Below are 19,194 nucleotides of genomic sequence, written 5' to 3' on the forward strand. Positions count from 1 at the left end.
AGATATCTCAATTATTCACTTTTCCTGGTGTTTTCTTTTTCAACAACATCCATTAGGTTGTTTCTAGGAGAGACCCAGAAACATGTGACCTCTTAAGCATCCAAAGTTGTCCCAACCAGGGGGTGACTTTGGACACTCATGGAGCATTTCAAGACATTTGTTAATTAATGCTTACAATAATCAATTCAGATAATATTAACATTTAAATCAGATAATATACAGGTTCAATGCAACATTAAATTTGTTTTATGGGAAATTGGGCCAAATCACAGCCATATACAAGAGCTTTGGCTGTTTGTCCAGTTCCTCCCATTGAAACTGGTATGGGAACCTTCCTGATAATGTCTTGAAAGTCCTCCACAATCTTGATATTCAGGGAATATGATCTTCCCAACAGACTTGGGCAGGTAGTTTGTTTTTGCTACTCTGCCACTTATTTCTTCAATTTCACCAGTGTAGTAAACAGCAGAGTGTTGCTTCTTTCCCACCAAGAACCTTACAAGCATGAAATTTCCACAAGATAATTCTTCATCAGTCTCAAACTCACTGATACTTCTACAATGTAAAGACTTGTCATCCAACTTATCATTGAGCTGCATATCTATGTCTGAGATTCTGTCTCTAGTTTTGTCAGCAATGAATGAAACCTTTGACTTTTTAGCAACTATTTCTTAGCAAGTCTAAGCTAAGTCTCTGTTTCTAGTGCCCTTTTTTATGGTGTTTCTGTCAGAATTCTACTTTTGTCTCTTCCAGAGTTTTTGCATGGACCCACTTGCATTTTGCCTGTGGATATGGTCTAATGCTTTCATGAGTTAGGACCATAGGCAAGTTTCATGTTGTAATCACAGAAAATGATGCCCAATCTTGATCACAGGATCTTAAAATTGGAGCAAAATATCTAAATAACGGGCTGACTTAATATTGGAAAAAATTGATCTAAGACAAAGATTGTTATGCAGAATAATTGTGTTTAAATAGGCTAGGCTGCAAGGCAAGGGGTAACTTTTGTCTAAGTGTAAATGTTGAAAACAAACTTATATAGCCAAAAATATATTACTTTAGGTCCTCTATAGCACAACAGGAACACTATCAATTTCATCAATATTCTGCCTCTAGCTACACATAGTTCTATTTTCCAAGCTACAAAAACTTCTGTCAGTACAGGCACAACCAGCCTACACAAAAAGTGCCTGGAATTGTCCCCAAAAAAGTGTATGGAGTTGCCCCATGTTGATGTTATTTTGAAAATTTACTTTTTTGTAGATAACAGCCTGATATTACTGATGAAAACAGCCATGCAAATAGCAGATATATACCTTGTCTGATCCTGCTACTTGTGAACAATTGTTGCCTAAACATTGAAGTCTGGCTAGACACACATGTGACACACTTAAGAATTGTTAAAGTATCAAAGAGCATAAGAAAAGGCATCTTATGGCCCAAGAGCTACAATAGCTAAGGAAATATTTGACAAAAACTACATGTGTCAGGATTTTTAGCAAGCATATAGAAACTTCCTTACCTCTTTTCTCAGATGTCTCTTTTATCTAAAATTTAAAACTTGTGCCAAATGTGAATTGCATGAAGGGCATCTGGTGGGAATTTTTTGAATAGATTAGCCCAAAAACTTTAGATGAGAGGTCAAATGTATAATCACCCCTGTGCAGTTTTGCGCCTCTCTCCCTTAATAATTGCCATTCCTGAATCAGCTACAAATGTCAAATTATTCTCACTATGTAGTTTTTTTTAGGGGAGAAAAAACATGATTTTAGACTTTTGGCAACTAAGGACTGTTTTACCTTTTGGAGCCCTGTTAAGGGCTGAAAATGTTTCAAGTTTCACTATTTTCATCATCTATGTTTACATTTCTAAACTGAAGTTTAAATTTTCTCATTAGGCTAATTATTTTTTTATTTTAGGCAAATATGCAACAACAGACATAATAGCAAAGAACACTAAGGCAATTGTTTGGCTTATCTCATCCATTGTCTTGTGACAGGAATAATAGGGATTACAATTTTGAAAGTTTTGCCTGCATAAGCTCTCTTGATTGGCTAGAAATGACAACTGTAATCTATTTGAAACTAAATTTGTAGTTTTAGCTAAGCAACAAATTTCACTTGTGAACAATTGTTGCCTAAACATTGAAGTCTGGCTAGACACATGTCTACACAGGGGATTCTAGCTAGACACACATGTGAAACACTTAGGAATTGTTAAAGTATCAAAGAGCATAAGAAAAGGCTAACTTATGGCCCAAGAGCTAGAATAGCTAAGGAAATATTTGACAAAAACTACATGTGTCAGGATTTCTAGCAAGCATATAGAAACTTCCTTACCTCTTTTCTCAGATGTCTCTTTTATCTAAAATTTAAAACTTGTGCCAAATGTGAATTGCATGAAGGGCATCTGGTGGGAATTTTTGAATAGATTAGCCCAAAAACTTTAGATGAGAGGTCAAATGTATAATCACCCCTGTGCAGTTTTGCGCCTCTCTCCCTTAATAATTACCATTCCTGAATCAGCTACAAATGTCAAATTATTCTCACTATGTAGTTTTTTTAGGGGAGAAAAAACATGATTTTAGACTTTTGGCAACTAAGGACTGTTTTACCTTTTGGAGCCCTGTTAAGGGCTGAAAATGTAAATTTCCTAAAGAAGTGTTCAAATGCATGTCTAAATAGAATCCCATGTCTAGCCAGACTTCAATGTCTAGGCAACAACCATTCACAAGTAAAATTTGGTATTTAGCTAGACAAGGCACTTGTTGTTTGGGGTTTGATGTATTCAACCAATAGGTAATATGCACTTATTGGTCTAGCCAAGGCACTTGGCTAGACTTTGAGTCAGAATGTTTCAAGTTTCACTATTTTCATCATCTATGTTTACATTTCTAAACTGAAGTTTAAATTTTCTCATTAGGCTAATTATTTTTTTATTTTAGGCAAATATGCAACAACAGACATAATAGCAAAGAACACTAAGGCAATTGTTTGGCTTACCTCATCCATTATCTTGTGACAGGAAAAATAGGGATTATAATTTTGAAAGTTTTGCCTGCATAAGCTCTCTTGATTGGCTAGAAATAACAACTGTAATCAATTTGAAACTAAATTTGCAGTTTTAGCTAAGCAACAAATTTCACTTGTGAACAATTGATGCCTAAACATTGAAGTCTGGCTAGACACATGTCTACACAGGGGATTCTAGCTAGACACACATGTGACACACTTAAGAATTGTTAAAGTATCAAAGAGCATAAGAAAGGGCATCAAGTACTGTATCTACTTTTATCCTAGATAAATTATGGGTAAATATTGAGCTATTAACATGACCTGCAAATAAAATGACCAATATGCAAATTTAAATAAGATTAAATTAAAATGACCTACAAATAAAGATAACATAGTCTACCACTTGATACCTTTTTATGCTCTTTCTGAATCTAATAATTGTTTTTGTTACAAAATAGATATTAAGCCTTTTATGGACCCTCAAAGATAATACCTTTCCCTCTTATCTCTGTTAGCTTTGGATACCACCTGATGGTATCTAGGATACCACCACATCACTAATTTGACAGTGTAAATATATATACAAATCTTTAAATTAGCCAACCAGCCAACCAGTGTTTTAAGCCTAGGAGTCGAGCTGGACAGAAGGAAACATAAAGAAAACAATTCTAACTCCATAATATTTAGAATAATCCTAGTTAGGGACTCCACCCTTTGACAATTTGAAAATCTTCTCCTTCTATAAGTGAATATAGATATATATATATATATATATATATATATATATATATATATATATATATATATATATATATATATCTATCAATAGTATATATATATATATATATATATATATATATATATATATATATATATATATATATATGTATATATATATATAGGGGTTTCAAACAAGCTTGAGGAGCTTTAAATTGGTAATTGGTCCAGATACCAATAAAAGATACATCTGGACGTGTGTTCGTTTGTTCCAGAATGGTCTCTCAGTGACCTCTGGGAGTTGATTGTGGAAGCATTGAAACACTTTTTGTATGTAATTTCTAATAGCTTGACTGGTATGCATGTATTTCACAGGTTTGACCTGACATAGGGTTACCATATAGATCTTATGGTAGAGGCGCCACCGTGCTGGGTAAAGAATGTAAAGCCTCGAAACCGGTTAAGGCCGGTGGTATTCTTCTGATGAGCCCTAAATGGAAGGTTTTACTAGGAAATATTTTGCTAGATTTAAGGTGCTTTTGCGGGTAATTTTACAACGACTTGGGTATACTGTTTGGTCCTAGGTAGTTGGATGGATGTGTAAGGTGAGAGCCTCGTTCAAGTGCACATTTGTCTCAATTGCTGGATTAGGACGACAGTTGTTTTTTTTTTTTTTTTTTTTTTTTTTTTTTTTTTTTTTTTTTTTTTTGCCAAGTAATTATCTCTTAAACATAATATGTATATATATATATATGTATATATATATATGTACAATTTTTGTTGGACTTATTTTTGTTGGACATACAGCCAATTTTTGTTGGACTGGCAATAATATGTTTCTTGTTTTCTCTTTATGTCACATCATTAGTTAAGAAATTATTCTGAGGAAAAATTACTTGCCACATAGATGGCTAACAAAAGTCTTTATAGGGTAAGTTTGTTTCTAGCTAGTTGTATAAAGAAAGTATTGCAGGAGAAAAGTTGCTAGTCAACTAGTTGGAAAATAATTGTTTTCTGGGGCAATGTTTCTTTCCAGCTAGTTGGAAAAATTAAGTTTTGCTGGGGAGAAGTTATTAGTTTTTTTAAGTAAATAAATTTGAAAGAACCCTATAATATTAACATATTTTTTATTGTTAACATGTTTTATTCAAATTGTGTTTATTATATAAATGGGAGGCAATTTTAAAATTTACCCCCCCCCCCCTAATGTAGAAATATATATCCGGAATTGGCATATAAAGGGGGGGGGGCTAAAATCCATTCCAGATAGAAATGATTATTATATTTGTAATCAGCATAAAAAAAGGCATTGAGTGGTATATTCACTTTATGCAAAAGTCAATAATATGATTTGGTAGACATTTACCAAATATATACCCCTACCCCCCTAATTTGCAAATATGTACCAAGAATTGCATCCTCAATCTAAATATAACATCCATTTGTATCATAAATGAACTTTACACCCATATTAGCCATGTGCTGGATGTACCAATGCCTTTTTTATGTTGTCTGAATATAATAACCTAATCTTTTTTTTTTATTGCAAATTCAATTTGATCTAACCTTACCCAAATATATAGCCAATATTATACATTGGTCAATATCTACCAAAACATATTATTGAGTTAGGACTAAAGTGAATACACTATTCAATGCATTTTTTTTTGCTGATTACAAATATAATAAGCATTTCTATCAGAAATGAATTCCCCCCCCCCCCCGATATAGGCTATACCTAACCTAACCCTGAATTGGCATATATAGGGGGGAGGGGAAATTCATTTCTGATAGAAATGCTTATTATATTTGTAATCAGCATAAAAAAAGGCATCAAATGATGTATTCACTTTAGTCCTAACTCAATAATATGATTTGGTAGATATTGACCTATACATTTAGGCTACTGGTAAATTGGTTTTAACAAGAATTATGCTAACAGGAAATTGAACTGATTACCAGGATTGAACATTTGGTAAATTTAACATTTACCAGTAAATTGAACTGATGGTGACAAAACTGAGAATCAATAAATGCATGAGAAATGTATAATATGGGCTACATATTTGGGTAAGGGCTACATAATTGAATTTGCAATAAAAAATAGATAAGGCTATTATATTCAGACAACATAAAAAAGGTATTGAGTGGTATATTCACATTATTTGTAGGTCATTTAAGTGAACTGCTCAATATTTAATAAGTTATGTTTTAATAAATAACAATATTTAACTACACCAAAATTTACCTGTTTTCATTTATTTAAAAGACTAGCCTATTTATAAACATTGTTGAATAGGGAACTGAAACAATTTTTAATTGTTTCTTAGGCTAGTTAAGGATGCAAATCATTCAGGGTGATTACCAAACTTTGTGTTTACATTAGAAAGCGACAGAGAAGCTTACTCAATTAAATTTTAACCCTTGATCTAGGGTTCAAGCCAAGGCCTTGCGTATTATAATAAAATTCATTCTTCCATTTATTCTGAAAATGAGGGCTGTCTCTTAAAGGAGAATGACAGTGTTACCAAAGGTAAAACAAAAAACACATCAGACGATTTGAAAAAACGCCAAAATACGCCTGAACCTTTGAATACCAAGACTGACATCGTGATTAGTTCCTAAAGTGCTAAAATTTCTCAAATTTATATGTTTGACAACAATTTTCGGTACTAAACGGGCATGTACGACACGCGCCTGGCCCGCTAAGTGCAGTGGGATTACTTTTATATCAGTTTTTTTTTTTTTTTTGTCCGGTTAATTAAAAATTAGCACTAATATTCAGAAACAAACACGGCAAAAAGGTTGTCCTGGTTAAATTAAACTTCGTAAACAACTTTCTAAACGACTAAGGAAAAATGCGGTCAATAATTTTCGCTATTCCTCTGCTTTTTAAAAAATCCTCATCATTTCATCCATGACAAAAATAAAAATTGTATTACTAAAGTGCTACAAAGTAAAACAGCTGCTACGGTGCTACATATGATAAAATGGTGCTAAAACATTTTTTTCTTGCTAAACTCACACAAAGTTCACTTCCTAATCCAACTTTTCTTTTACCTTGTTTGCTTACCCTTGGTTTTTTTCTGCCCTGCTTTCACGGAAAAACAACCATTTTTCGTGCTCCGCTAAATCTCTTCTGTTTTTAGCTGTAGGTTTATGCCTTATAATGGTTAAACAGCAGTGAAGTATTTTTTATTAACTTCAAGCACTTAGAACTAGTATTCAAATTGTCAAAATATAAACTAATCGGATTATATTTCAGAGTTCAAAGCAATCATCCCTGTTTAAAAACAGATATTTAAGTAAGTTTTACAGTTTAATTTTAGTGAAGTAAAAGGTTTCACAATATTTGGCAGGTGATTATAGTTCCTGACTTGACCTAATTATTTTTCTTTGAACCATTTTTGCCAAGTTTACCAGTAAGTGTGCAGAATAAGGAAGATTTTTGTCACAGGTGTCGTCATACCTGCCACGAGTTGTCTGCCTTATATTGGAGGGAATAAAATAGAAAACAAATACGCTTCCCTTGCTTGTTAATGTATAGCTCTGTCTATTCTTTAGTGAAATGGAAAGTGAGAAACTTGTACTGGATGCAGTATTAAACTTTTATTTTCCGATCAGGAAAAGTGGGATGTGTCACAGACTCTATCACTAAAATCGTTTGGGATTTTTAACAAAACTGACGCGTTGTCATTTCTAACAAAACTTGCGGGAAACTGTCATTTCCCGCAAGTACGCAACGGTACTTGCGGGAGCTAATGCTATTTTTGCTAAAGGTAAAGATGCGAAAGTAAAATCAAGTTCATAATTTGGTATTATTCGGCATACTTCCCCCCCCCTCCCTCAGGAACATCGACTGCTGACATTCTGAGTTATCTGGGAAACTGTACAGAAGTTTTACAAATACGATCATTCAGATCTTTGTGCTTGAAGTTCAAAACCAGAGAACACCAGTACAAGCGATAGACAGTCCTCCTGAAACTGGCTAAAAGTGGCTTCTTGTGGAAGAATAACAGTTCCTGCCCCCTCAGTGCTATAGATTCCAAGTATTTGATCACATTTCTCCTTATTGTGTTAATCCAGAGAAATGCTCTCAGTGTGTAGGTCTACATAAAACTTTAAGGCAGTCTTTGTCAGCTAGCCCTGAAGTGTGCACTATGTGGTAAAACTGACCAACCATGCTATGCGTATAAGTCGGCTGCCGTCAATCAAAAGGCGATATCTGACATGACGAGTGAAATTGAGATTTCTGCGTATGCCAAGTAAAGACACTCCGCTCTATCGGTTGGTTGAGTCAAAAACGTGATATCTACAAAAATAGCCAAGATATCTTGTAGTTTTATTTGGCGTTATCCGGAAAACTTGTATTCTCTTGTGACTCAAAATGCAATATCTGCACATGCAGATATCGTCTTTTAGATTTTTGCTTTTACTTCCAGCGCAAGAGCAGATATCGCCAAATAAGGCCAACCTTTCATCACATTCAAGGCTATGTAGAAGAAAAGATTCCGTAAAACTGAAGAGCAAAATCATGAGCCGTGGTAATTTCTTGTTGAAAGAGGCCCTTAAGATGGCGAGAGAAAGGTAAGGGTAAATGGTTTGTTAGGCCTGTGTACCTGTAAAAAGAATTCTTTTGAAATTTGTAGAGATTTGACCCCGGCAAGGGAATCAGCAGTAGTAGGATAGGTCAGTTTAAGTTTCTAGTTTGCAATTCTGATGCAGGTTTTTCGTCATAGCTGTTCTGGGGGTTCGTTTTGCAGATGGTTTGCTGTTGTCAGACCACATTATTGCTTGTTTGGCAAATGTTTTGTGTATTTTTATTTCTTCAGCAGTGTAAGCTACTATACATTTTGAGGCTATTTAAGAAGAACCTGAACTCTGTTAAAATCTGACGAAAACAGGATCTTTACCAGTCAGGGCCACTAGCTGTTTATGGGGTAGAGGACCCACTATTTCGGGGTACTCCATGGATGCATGTCCTGTGCATGTCCACAGTCAGGGTTGTCACTTTAAATGGATTTTTTTTTCTTTTACGTGTTAAAATGTAACAAATAACAAAAGTGTTTTATCCAGTTTTGGCCTCGAAAACATTTATGACTGAGGTATATACTTTACATGTAAAAATTTAATGTAAAAAATCATATTTTAAATATAAACGTTACGTTACATTTTTTTTTTACATTGCCAACCCCTGTCCACACTAGAAGCAATCAATGCATGTCTGCAGCACTCAGGCAGTATCTATATATTTGGGGATCTGTCTCCTGTCATGACTCTGCGCTCTAAAATAAAATCTGACATTGTATCCGTCCTGGTCAAATAATTGAATCATTAGAAACAAGACAAAACTAGCCTTCAGTCGGGAAAACCATTCGAATCCACCGTTTTTGCAATTTGTACCTTCAAAAACTCTCGCGGTTCCATGGCTGTGCTGAGATCTGGCTGATGGCTGCTCGACTAGGTATTAATCTGGTATGCAATCCCTTCCCTTCCAAAATCTGACCCGTGGTCCAAAAGGTTTCGGGACCCCTCTGCTCTACGCTGTTTGTTCTTTGTATTTTCTGCTAATAATTTTTTTTTTCAGGGAAACAGCTCAAAACAATGCGCAAAGTAGCTCAAAACAGCTCAAAAGAGACACAAACAATGAGATGGCAAAAAAGATGCACGCTTACAGCAGTGAAATGGCGACAGCAGATATGCATGCGGATAACAGGGAAGCAGCTCCTGTTGTTGTGTCCCAAAAACAAAGAATCATCAGAATTGTTCCCAAAGAAACAGTGATACCAAAAGAAATACCCATCAGTGGAATATTCTCAAGCCATCCATTACCACAAAAAGTTTCAGTAGACCAAACAGATGCTCCACCTGAATTAGAGAGCATACAGTTTATCAAATACTGGCTGGAAAAAGTTGAGACTGAGAACATTGGAGTAAACTATGATATGGGGACAGAAATGCGTGCGGAAAACAATGAGACCGCTACAGAAGATATGTATGCGGATATGAGTGAGTTTAGTGAAAGAGACGGTGGAATAGTTTTAGACTTGTCCACTCAATCTAACCGTCAAGCAGCTAGTAACGAAGATACCAGACAAAGCCTACATAAAAATTTACTTGATTCAGACGATGACTTGGAGACCAACAACTCAGCAAGTGAGTATCAGCCAGATTGAGAATCAGAAGATTCTGATTCTACAGGTGCTAGTGTTCGAAGAGCAGCAAGACAAAGTACTGATGTACAAGGCGAGCTTATCTCATTATTACCTGAGATTGAAGTCTCTATCGCCAGTGTTGAACGACAAGAAAAAATAGATGTTGAAGAACCTTCTTTTGTGACAAAATAGAAGACCCACGTATTATAAAAAATGAGAAAGCAGATTGACAAGGAAAGGAGAGAACATCTATTAATAGAGAGAGGTTGCACCTCTGAAAAGTGTAAAAAAAAGTACAAAGAATGTACCACTAATCAGAGGAGACAGATCTATGACAAGTTTCATTAATCAAGCCAGGAAGAAAGAATTGCACACATCAAGTCGTTTTTGTTATTGTAGCGCAAAAAAAAAAAAACCGGGAAATAAACGAAAACTACAAAAAGTAGAGACAACACTTTAGGGTTTAGCCTAACTAATGCTGCTGGAGAACTCTCGTTGGTAGTGTGCCAAAAGACGTTTCTTTCAACTTTGGGTTACACCAGTCCGAAAGTCATCGAGGTAATATCAAGAAAGCTAAAGACCGAGGGCGTTGGATTTTCCCCTTCAGAAAAAAGAGGAGGTGCTAGAAAGGTGGATGTGGACCGCGAAGCTATTTGCATGCATATAGAATCGTTCAAGCCCTGTCAGCCCCACTAAAGGAGGTATAACAGTCAGTATGTGAGATATATCCCAAGAGATATTACGTTTGAAGCTATGTTTGCTGACTTTCAAGAAAAGTTTCCCGAGCAGCGTTGTAGTCAGAGTTCTTACCTTCGAGTTTTGCAAGAAATGAACATATCAAACAAGATGCCAAGGTCAGATGTATGTGAAATCTGTGACTTGTTCAAAATAAAGGAATCCAGGCAAGTTGTGTCAGACGAAGAAAGGGAGAAGCAACAGGAGCAAATAAACCAGGCAGAAAAAGCTAGGCGAGAACTTGACAAAGATGCTGATCACGCACACGGCGAGGAGAAGGCAGTGTTTACAGTTGATATGCAAAAAGTCCTAATTCCTCCAATACAGCCAGCAGTTAAAGAATCGCATTTCACAAGCAGGCTAGTGTGTTTCAATGAAACTTTTGTTCTACCGATTTCTAGTGCTCGCACCGGCTCGTCACTAGAAGTGGTATACTGCGTAGTATGGCACGAAGCAACATATGGTAGAAACGGGATGCTGTCGCCTTTGCTATTTTTGGTCTTGTGGATGAGATACGGGATACAAAAGAATTTACAGTCTGGGCCGATAACTGCTCGTCACAGAACAAGAACTGGATAATCTTTTCCATGTTTGTGCGCATTGTAAACGAATCATGGGGCCCAGAGAAGATCTCCATCAAGTTCCTGACAAAGGGACACACACATATGGCAGCTGACAGCTTGCATGGAGTGATAGAGAAGAAAATCCGCTCGAAGCAGGTTGTTGAGGACTTTCCCGAGTTGAAAAAGGTTATGCAGGATTCCAGACAAAATACCCGAGTTAAAGAGCTCCAAATAAGCGATTTCTACGAATGGAAGAATGAGAAGTCTGGGAAAAAGTCAGTTGATATTCAACTTGGAAAGATCGTACAGGCAAGTTTCATGAAGAAAGATTCGAAACTATATTATCGATATGATTTTGACGACGAACTGAAAGCTGTAGATTTTCTGACAGTGAAAGCCAAAAGTGCTCTAGGCGAAGGTTTGCCTAAGAAGCTGTCGGTCCCAAGGGGGATTTCAAGGGAAAAAAAAAAACATCCTGATGAAACCTGTACCCCATATTGCAGACACACTGAATAAGTATGTCTGGAAGTACATTCACCAAGCAACAGTTCAAGAGATGGTTGACGAATTTGATGGCTGTGAACCAGCGGAATAGTAAAAAAACAAAGACTTTTTTTCTTTTTTTTATAAAATAAATTAATAACACAGTTATTACTTGTCTAAAATTGATCGAATTAAATTTTGTGGAAACGCTTGTGCTGGAGTTTGACTTGATCTTATAGTATTCCTCTGAGATGCGCTTTTACCCGCAATAGAAACGATCGAAGACCAAGACCAAACAACAGCCTGAAAACAAGGTTATTCTACATCATGACATAGCTGATGTTGCTGGAAAGCAAATACGCTTATTGGAAACTGCGTTTCGCTTTGATTTAAAGTCGTTTTGTAAAACGGTAATCTCGTTTTTCTTATATGGAATGTTACTGTGGCGCTCTTGCAGATACCGCCTTTTGTTGACAGGTTAAAAGGCCATATATGCACTATCTCGATAACGAAAAAGAATTGTCTAGTTTGTCCTTAACAAAACAATTTGTCTTGCTCTGAAACCTAGATTTGATGTATTTGTTTGCAAAACAAGCACCTTCTATCATGTTTTCTAAGGCTTCAAACTTTTTTTTGTTTTTTCATTCTCCTGTAAAATCGAGTTTATGTCAGATATCGCCTTTTGATTGACGGCAGCCGAAGTGCCCTTTAGCTCACAAAATTATTAAAATGTGATACACTCTAAGAATTACTTGTTGGAATACAAATGGTGCAGTAATCGATAAAATCCTCGTTTACGTCAGCTCACAGCGGATTGTGATGTACTTTGTCTAGAGGAGCATTTTTTATCAAAAGAGGCACTATCCCTGTTGCCACTTGATGCTTAGATTGAAGTATTTGGTGTGCCTAGGTTGTCGAGTGGGAGACAAAGACCTTCTTGCAGTGTTGCTCTACTTATTTGTGCCGAACTTGTGCCCAAACAAATTTCGTCTTCTGATTTCTTTATGTCGGTTCAACTCTCAGACGTTGTTGGGTTTTCAACATATATGCCTAATAATTGCTTTGACTTATACTCAGAGCGGAATTTCAACATAGCTTGTAATAAGCTTGCAAATGCTGTGTGAGAGGCGCAGAAAAATTACCTTACTGTTATTGTTTCAGGGGATATGAACTAAAATATTAATAATATTAATAGCCCCAGGAAAGAGATCCTTCTTAGTTCTTGTCCTGACAGTCATTAACAACGACCTGACATTAATGTATGTACATAATACTGGGTCCGGATCCAATCTTGACTTTTCCAATTGACCAGATCCAATTTTTGTTACAAGTGTCGTCATACCTGCCAGGAGTTGTCTGCCTTATATTGGGGGGAATAAAGTAGAAGACAAATACGCTTCCCTTGCTTATTAGTGTACAGCTGTGTATTCTTTAATGAAATGGAAGGTGAGAAACTTGTATTAGATGTAGTATTAAACTTTATTTTCCGATCAGGAAAAGGGGGATGTGTCACAGACTCTATCACTAAAATCGCTTGTGATTTCTATAAGGGGAAGAAGTTGTTGAGACCAAGAAAATGCTGTGGGCTCTCGCAATGTCTACCCAACTTACTGATCGACAGAAAATTGGCAACAAATACATAGAAATTGTGCGAGCATTCGACAGGTGTGACGAGAAAAAATATTCTCCACCCCGATTTGTCATTTTGAACCAGATGAAATCCCTGTGGTTCCTGGCGAAACTACAGCCACACTAACTCGCAAGTTAAACGAATTCTATATGGAATTTTAAAGTTTTGCCGAACAACAAAGTACTAAGACTGTCCCCCAGCATTCTGCTCACATTATAGTGCCTGGAAAACCTACTTATGCTGGGATTGTCGAAAATGCCCTTAAAAATCTTGAAAGTCAGAATACCCACAAGATTTTCTAGACTCTTTAGCTGGCAATTTTAAATAAAAAACTGTGACTTTGAAACCGTGGAGAGATGAATGGTGTGTTGTCATTTCTAACAAAACGGATAAAACGGTACTTGCAGAAGCAATTGCTATCTTTGCTAAAGGTAAAGATGCGGGAGCAAATTCAAGTTTATAATTTGGTTTTACTCTGAACCCTTGATCACGCCCCCCCCCCAGGAACATGCTGACATTTTGAGTTGTCTGAGAAAATGTACAACAGTTTTACAAATACGATCATCCCGATCTTTGTGCTTAAATTCGCAATCAAAGAACACGTAAAAAAGCGATAGACAGTCCTCCTGAGTTTGGCTAAAAGTGGCTTCCTGTCGCAGAATACAAGTTCCTGTCCCCTCAGTGCAATAGATTCCAAGCATTTGGTCACATTGCCATTAGTGTGTTAACCTAGAGAAATGCCCTTAGTGTGCAGGTCTACATAAGAACTCTAAGACAGTCCCTGTCAGCTTGCCATGAAGTGTGCACTATGTGGTAAAACTGACCATCCGTGCTACGCGTAAAATTGCCCTTTAGCTAAGAAATTATTAAAATAAGTTGCTCTCTAAGAGTTACTTGTTGGAATACACATGGTGCAGTAATCAATAAAATCCTCTTTTACGTCAGCTCATAGCGGATTGTGATGTACTATGTCTACAGGAGCATTTCTTATCGAAATAGGCACTATCCCTACTGCCAATTAATGGTCGGATTGAAGTATTTGGTGTGCCTGGGTTGTCGAGTGGGAGAGGAAGACCCTCTTGTTTGTGCCGAACTTATGCCCAAACAAATTTCGTCTTCTGATTTCTTTATGTCGGTTCAGCTCTCAGACGTTGTTGGGTTTTCAACATATATGTCTAATAATTACCGTGACTTATACCCAAAGCGGAATTTCAGCATAGCTTGTAATAAGCTTGCAAATGCTGTGTGAGATGCGCAGAAAAATACCTTACTGTTATTGTTTCAGAGGATATGAACTGTAAAATTAATGATATTAATAGCCCCAGGAAAGAGATCCTTCTTAGTTCTTGTCCTGACAGTCATTAACAACGACCTGGCATTAACGTATGTGCATAACAGTGCGTCCAGATCCAATCTTGACTTTTTTTTCAATGAAACCTAATGCAAGTCTTCCCTTTTCCATTAACAATGCATTCAGTGTTACTGACCATTCTAATATTCGAATACTTTCGAATATGTTCCGCGTTGGTTCAAGTAATCCTAGTACATCACTTAAACATCTTAGCCGCTATGTCTGGAAACGGAGTGGCAAAAAATTAATGTCCTAACTTACCCTTTAGTCTCTGATAACATATTAAATAAAAAAAAAGTTTTTTTAATTGAAAGTAATGAGCGACGTCAAAACTTAAAACGAACAGAAATTATTCCGTATATGAAAGGGGCTGTCTCCTCTTCAACGCCTCACTCTTTACGCTAAAGTTTTTTATTGTTAAGAAAATAAAGTTGTGAGAAAGTCAAGCTTTAGCGTAAAGAGCGAGGCGTTGAAAAGGGGAGAGCCCCTCTCACAGATCCTGTCTTTTTCGGTTTGTATGTCTTAATCTATATATTTGTGTGTGTTTTTGTCTCTCTCACTCTATTTGCCATTGCGATAGGGCGGGTGTTTGCTTGTCCCACTGCCTGTGTTTAGTGGTTTTACATGTCTGAATCTATATGTTTGTATTTGTTTTTGTCTCTCTCACTCTCTTTGCCTGTGCGTCTGGGCTAGTGTTTGCTTGTCCCAGTGCTTGTCTTTATCTGTTTCTATGTCTGAATCTATTTATTTGCATGAGTTTTTGTCTCTATCATTCTCTTTGCCTGTGTGTCTTTGCGGGTGTTTGCTTGTCCCAGTGCCTGTCTTTCTCTTTTTTTTGTCTGAATCTATATATTTGTATCTGTTTTTGTCTCTCTCACTCTCTTTGCCTATGTGTCTGGGAGTGTGATTGCTTGTCCCAATGCCTGTCTTTGTTGGTTTGTATGTCGGAATCTACATATTTATATGTGTTTTTTTTCTCTCTGACTCCCTTTATCTATGTGTCTGGGCGGGTGTTTGCTTGTCCCAGTGCTTGTCTTTGTAGGTTTGTATGTCTGAGTCTATATATTTACATGTGGTCTTGTCTTTCTCACGATCTTTGCCTGTGTGTTTGGGCGAGTGTTTTCTCGTCCCACTGCCTGTCTTTGTCGATTTGTATGTCTGAATCTATGTATTTTTATATGATTTTTGCCTCTTTCACTCTCTTTGCCCGTGTGTCTTGGCAGGCTTTCGTTTGTCCCAGTGCCTCTCTTTGTCGGTTTGTATGTATGAATTTATATATTTGAATGTATTTTTGTCTCTCTCACTCTCTTTGCCTGTGTGTCTGGGCGGGTTTTTGCTTCTCCCAGTGCCTGTTTTTGTCAGTTTGCACGACTGAATATATATATTTGTGTTGGTTTTTGTCTCTCTCACTCTCTTTGCCTGTGTATCTGGGCGGGTAGTTGCTTGTCCCAGTACCTGTCTTTTTCAGTTTGTATGTCTGAATCTATAAAATTGAATTTGTTTTTGTCTCTCTCACCCTCTTTGGCTCTATGCCCGGGCATGAGTTTGCTTCTGCCGGTACCTGTCTTCGTTGGTTTGTATGTCTGAAACTATATATTTGAATGTGTTTTTGTCTCTCTCACTCTCTTTGCATTTGTATCTGGGTGAGTGATTGTTTCTCCCAATGTTTTTGTTGGTCGGTGTTTATGTCTGAATCAATATAGTTGCTTGTCTCTCTCGCTCTCTTTTTCTGTATGTATGGCCGGGTGTTTGCTTGTCCCAGTGCCTGCCTTCGTTTGTTTGTTTGTCAGAATCTATAGATTGGTATATGTTTTGTCTCTCTCACTCTCTTTGCCTGTGTGTCTGGGCAAGTGTTTGCTCGTCCCACTGCCAATCTTTGTCGGTTTATATGTCTGAATCTATATATTGGTGTGTGTTTTTGCCTCTCTCACTCTCTTTGCTTGTGCGTCTGGGCGGGTGTTTTCTTGTCCCAGTGCCTGTCATTCTCGGCTTTTATGTCTGAATCTATGTATTTGAATGTGTTTTTGTCTCTCTCACTCTATTTGCCTGTGTTTCTGGGCAGGTGTTTGTTTGTACCAGAGCCTCTCTTTGTCGGTTCATAGGTCTAAATCTATGTAGTTGTATGTGTTTTTTTGTCTCTCTCACTCTCTGTGCTTGTTTGTCTAGACGGGTTTTTGCTTCTCCCAGTGTCTATCTTTTTTGGTTTGTATGTCTGAATCTATGTATTTCTATGTATTTTTATCTGTCTCTCTTTGCCCATGTGTCTGGGCTGGTGTTTGCTTGTCCCAGTGTCTGTCTTTGTCAGTTTGTATGTCTAAATCAATGCTTTTGTATGTGTTTTTGTCTCTCTTACTCTCTTTGCTGGTGTATCTGGGCAGGTGTTTGCTTGTCCCAGTGCCTGTTTTTGTCACTCTGCATGTGTGAATCTATATATTTGTATATGTTTTTCTCTCTCTCACTCTCTTTTCCTATGTATCTGGGTGGGTGTTTGCTTGTCCCACTGCCTGCCTTTTTTGTTTTGTAAGTCTGAATCTATACATTTGAATGAATATATATTCGTATATGTTTTCGTCTCTCTCACTCTCTTTGCCTATGTGTCTAGGCCGGAGTTTGCTTGTCCCAGGGTTTGTCTTTGTAGGTTTGTTTCTGAATCCATATACATGTAAATAGGGTGTATATAGGGTGTAATCTATATATTAGGTCTCAAAGGGTGTCTGCAAGTAATGCAATAATTAAAATCCGAAATCAGATGACTTTGTTCTCCAACTTATTTAATTGCTGGTTCGTTTTGTTTTTGAGTGAATGAATTGTTTTCTCTTCTTTTATTTCTCAGTTGTTCGCTAGTATCCGTCGATGGCAGTTCATAAATTTTTGTATTTTGTGCAAATTGCAGATATTGGTGAATAACTCGCTTTTATGGTTGTTAGGGATTTGGTTTTAGTTCTCATAATTTTTTTGCTTTTATTGAATTTTATTTTAATTTGAAATTCATTTGAATTCTATTGAATTCACTCTCTGGACTTTTGTGTCTGGGCGAGTGTTTGCTGGTGCCACTGCCTGTCTTTGTTGCTTTGTATGCCTGAATCTATACATTTGTATGTGTTTTGTCTCTCTCACTCTCTTTGCCATTGTGTCAGGGGGGGTGTTTGCTTTTCCCAGTGTTTGTCTTTGCCCGTTTGCATGTCTGATTCTATGCATATGTTTGTGTTTTGTCTCTCTCACTCTCTTTGTCTGTATATATACGTGGGTGTATGCTTCTCCCACTGCCTGTTTTGATCACTTTGTATGTCTGAATCAATACATTTGTATTTGTTTTTGTCTCTCTCACTCTCTTTGACAACGTGTTTGGGCGTGTGTTTGCTTCTCCCAGTACCTGTCTTTGTAGGTTTGTATGTCTGAATCTATATATTTGAATGTGTTTTTGCCTCTCTCACTCTCTTTGCCTGTGTATCTGGGCGGATGTTTGTTTCTCCCAATGTTTTTCTTGGTCGGTTCGTATGTCTGTATCAATATATTTGAATGTGTTTTTTTTCTCTCTCACTCTTCGTCTGTATGTCTGGGCGAGTGTTTGCTTGTTCCAGCGCCCGTCTTTGTCGATTAGTATGTCTAAATCTATATATTTATATGTGTTTTGTCTTTCTCATTCTCTTTTCCTTTTTGTTTGGGCAAGTGTTGGCTCGTCCCACTGCCTGTCTTTGTCAGTTTGTATGTCTGAATTTATATATTGGTATGTGTTTTTAACTCTCTCTCTCTCTTTGCGTGTATGTCTGTGTAGGTGTTTGCTTGTCCTAGTACCTGGCATTCTCGGCTTGTATGTCTGAATCTATGTATTTGTATGTGTTTTTGTCTTTCTCACTCTATTTGCCTTTGTTTCTGGGTGGGATTTTGCTTCTCCCAGTGCCTGTCTTTGTCGGTTTGTATGTCTAAATCTATGTATTTGTATGTTTTTTTTTGTCTCTCTCACTCTCTTTGCCTGTGTGTTTGGGCAGGTGTTTGCTTCTCCTTTGTATGTCCGAACCTTATCTTTGTCGGTTTGTATGTCCGAATCTATATATTTGTATGTGTTTTTATCTCTCTCTCTCTCTCTCTCTCTCTCTCTCTCTCTCTCTCTCTCTCTCTCTCTCTCTCTCTCTCTCTCTCCTTAGCTCTGAGTTTGGGCTGGTGTTTGCTTGTCCCAGTGTCTGTCTTTGTCGGTTTGTATGTCTGAATCTATGAATTTGTATGTGTTTTCGTCTCTCTCACTATCTATATCTGTGGGTCTGGGCAGGTGTTTGCTTGTCTCAGTATCTGTCTTTGTCGGTTTGTATGTCTGAATCTATATATTTTTATGTGTTTTTGTTCACTATCTTTAACTGTGTCTGGGCGGGTGTTCGATTCTCCCAGTGCGTGTGTTTGTCGGTTTGTACGAATGAATCTATGTTTATGTGTATGTTTTTGTCTCTCTCATTCTATGTCCTTTTGTGTCTTGGTTGGTGTTTTCTTCTTCCTGTCTGTCTTTTTCAGTTTTTGTTTTTGAATATGTAAATTTGTTTTTGTTTTTGTCTCT

General features: G+C 37.0%; 1 protein-coding gene across 4 annotated transcripts in view; it reads right to left on the bottom strand.

The window, feature by feature from the left end:
* LOC148945739 (RILP-like protein homolog) overlaps positions 1-19,194 on the bottom strand; it is a 139,035-nt gene that overhangs the window by 62,958 nt on the left and 56,883 nt on the right. The window contains exon 1 of one of the 4 annotated variants that reach the window (XM_089098156.1): positions 3,003-3,167. The exons of 2 other annotated variants lie outside the window; for them this stretch is intronic. The gene's annotated coding sequence lies outside the window, so the exon portion shown is untranslated. Of the gene's footprint in view, positions 1-1,522; positions 1,645-3,002; positions 3,168-19,194 lie in introns of those variants that run through there. One more of the 4 variants, XM_089098157.1, reaches the window with a different exon arrangement.

This window comes from Artemia sp. Qi Xiang Cuo, chromosome 12, assembly GCF_049724085.1.
Source record: "Artemia sp. Qi Xiang Cuo chromosome 12, ASM4972408v1, whole genome shotgun sequence".
NCBI lineage: Eukaryota > Metazoa > Arthropoda > Branchiopoda > Anostraca > Artemiidae > Artemia > Artemia sp. Qi Xiang Cuo.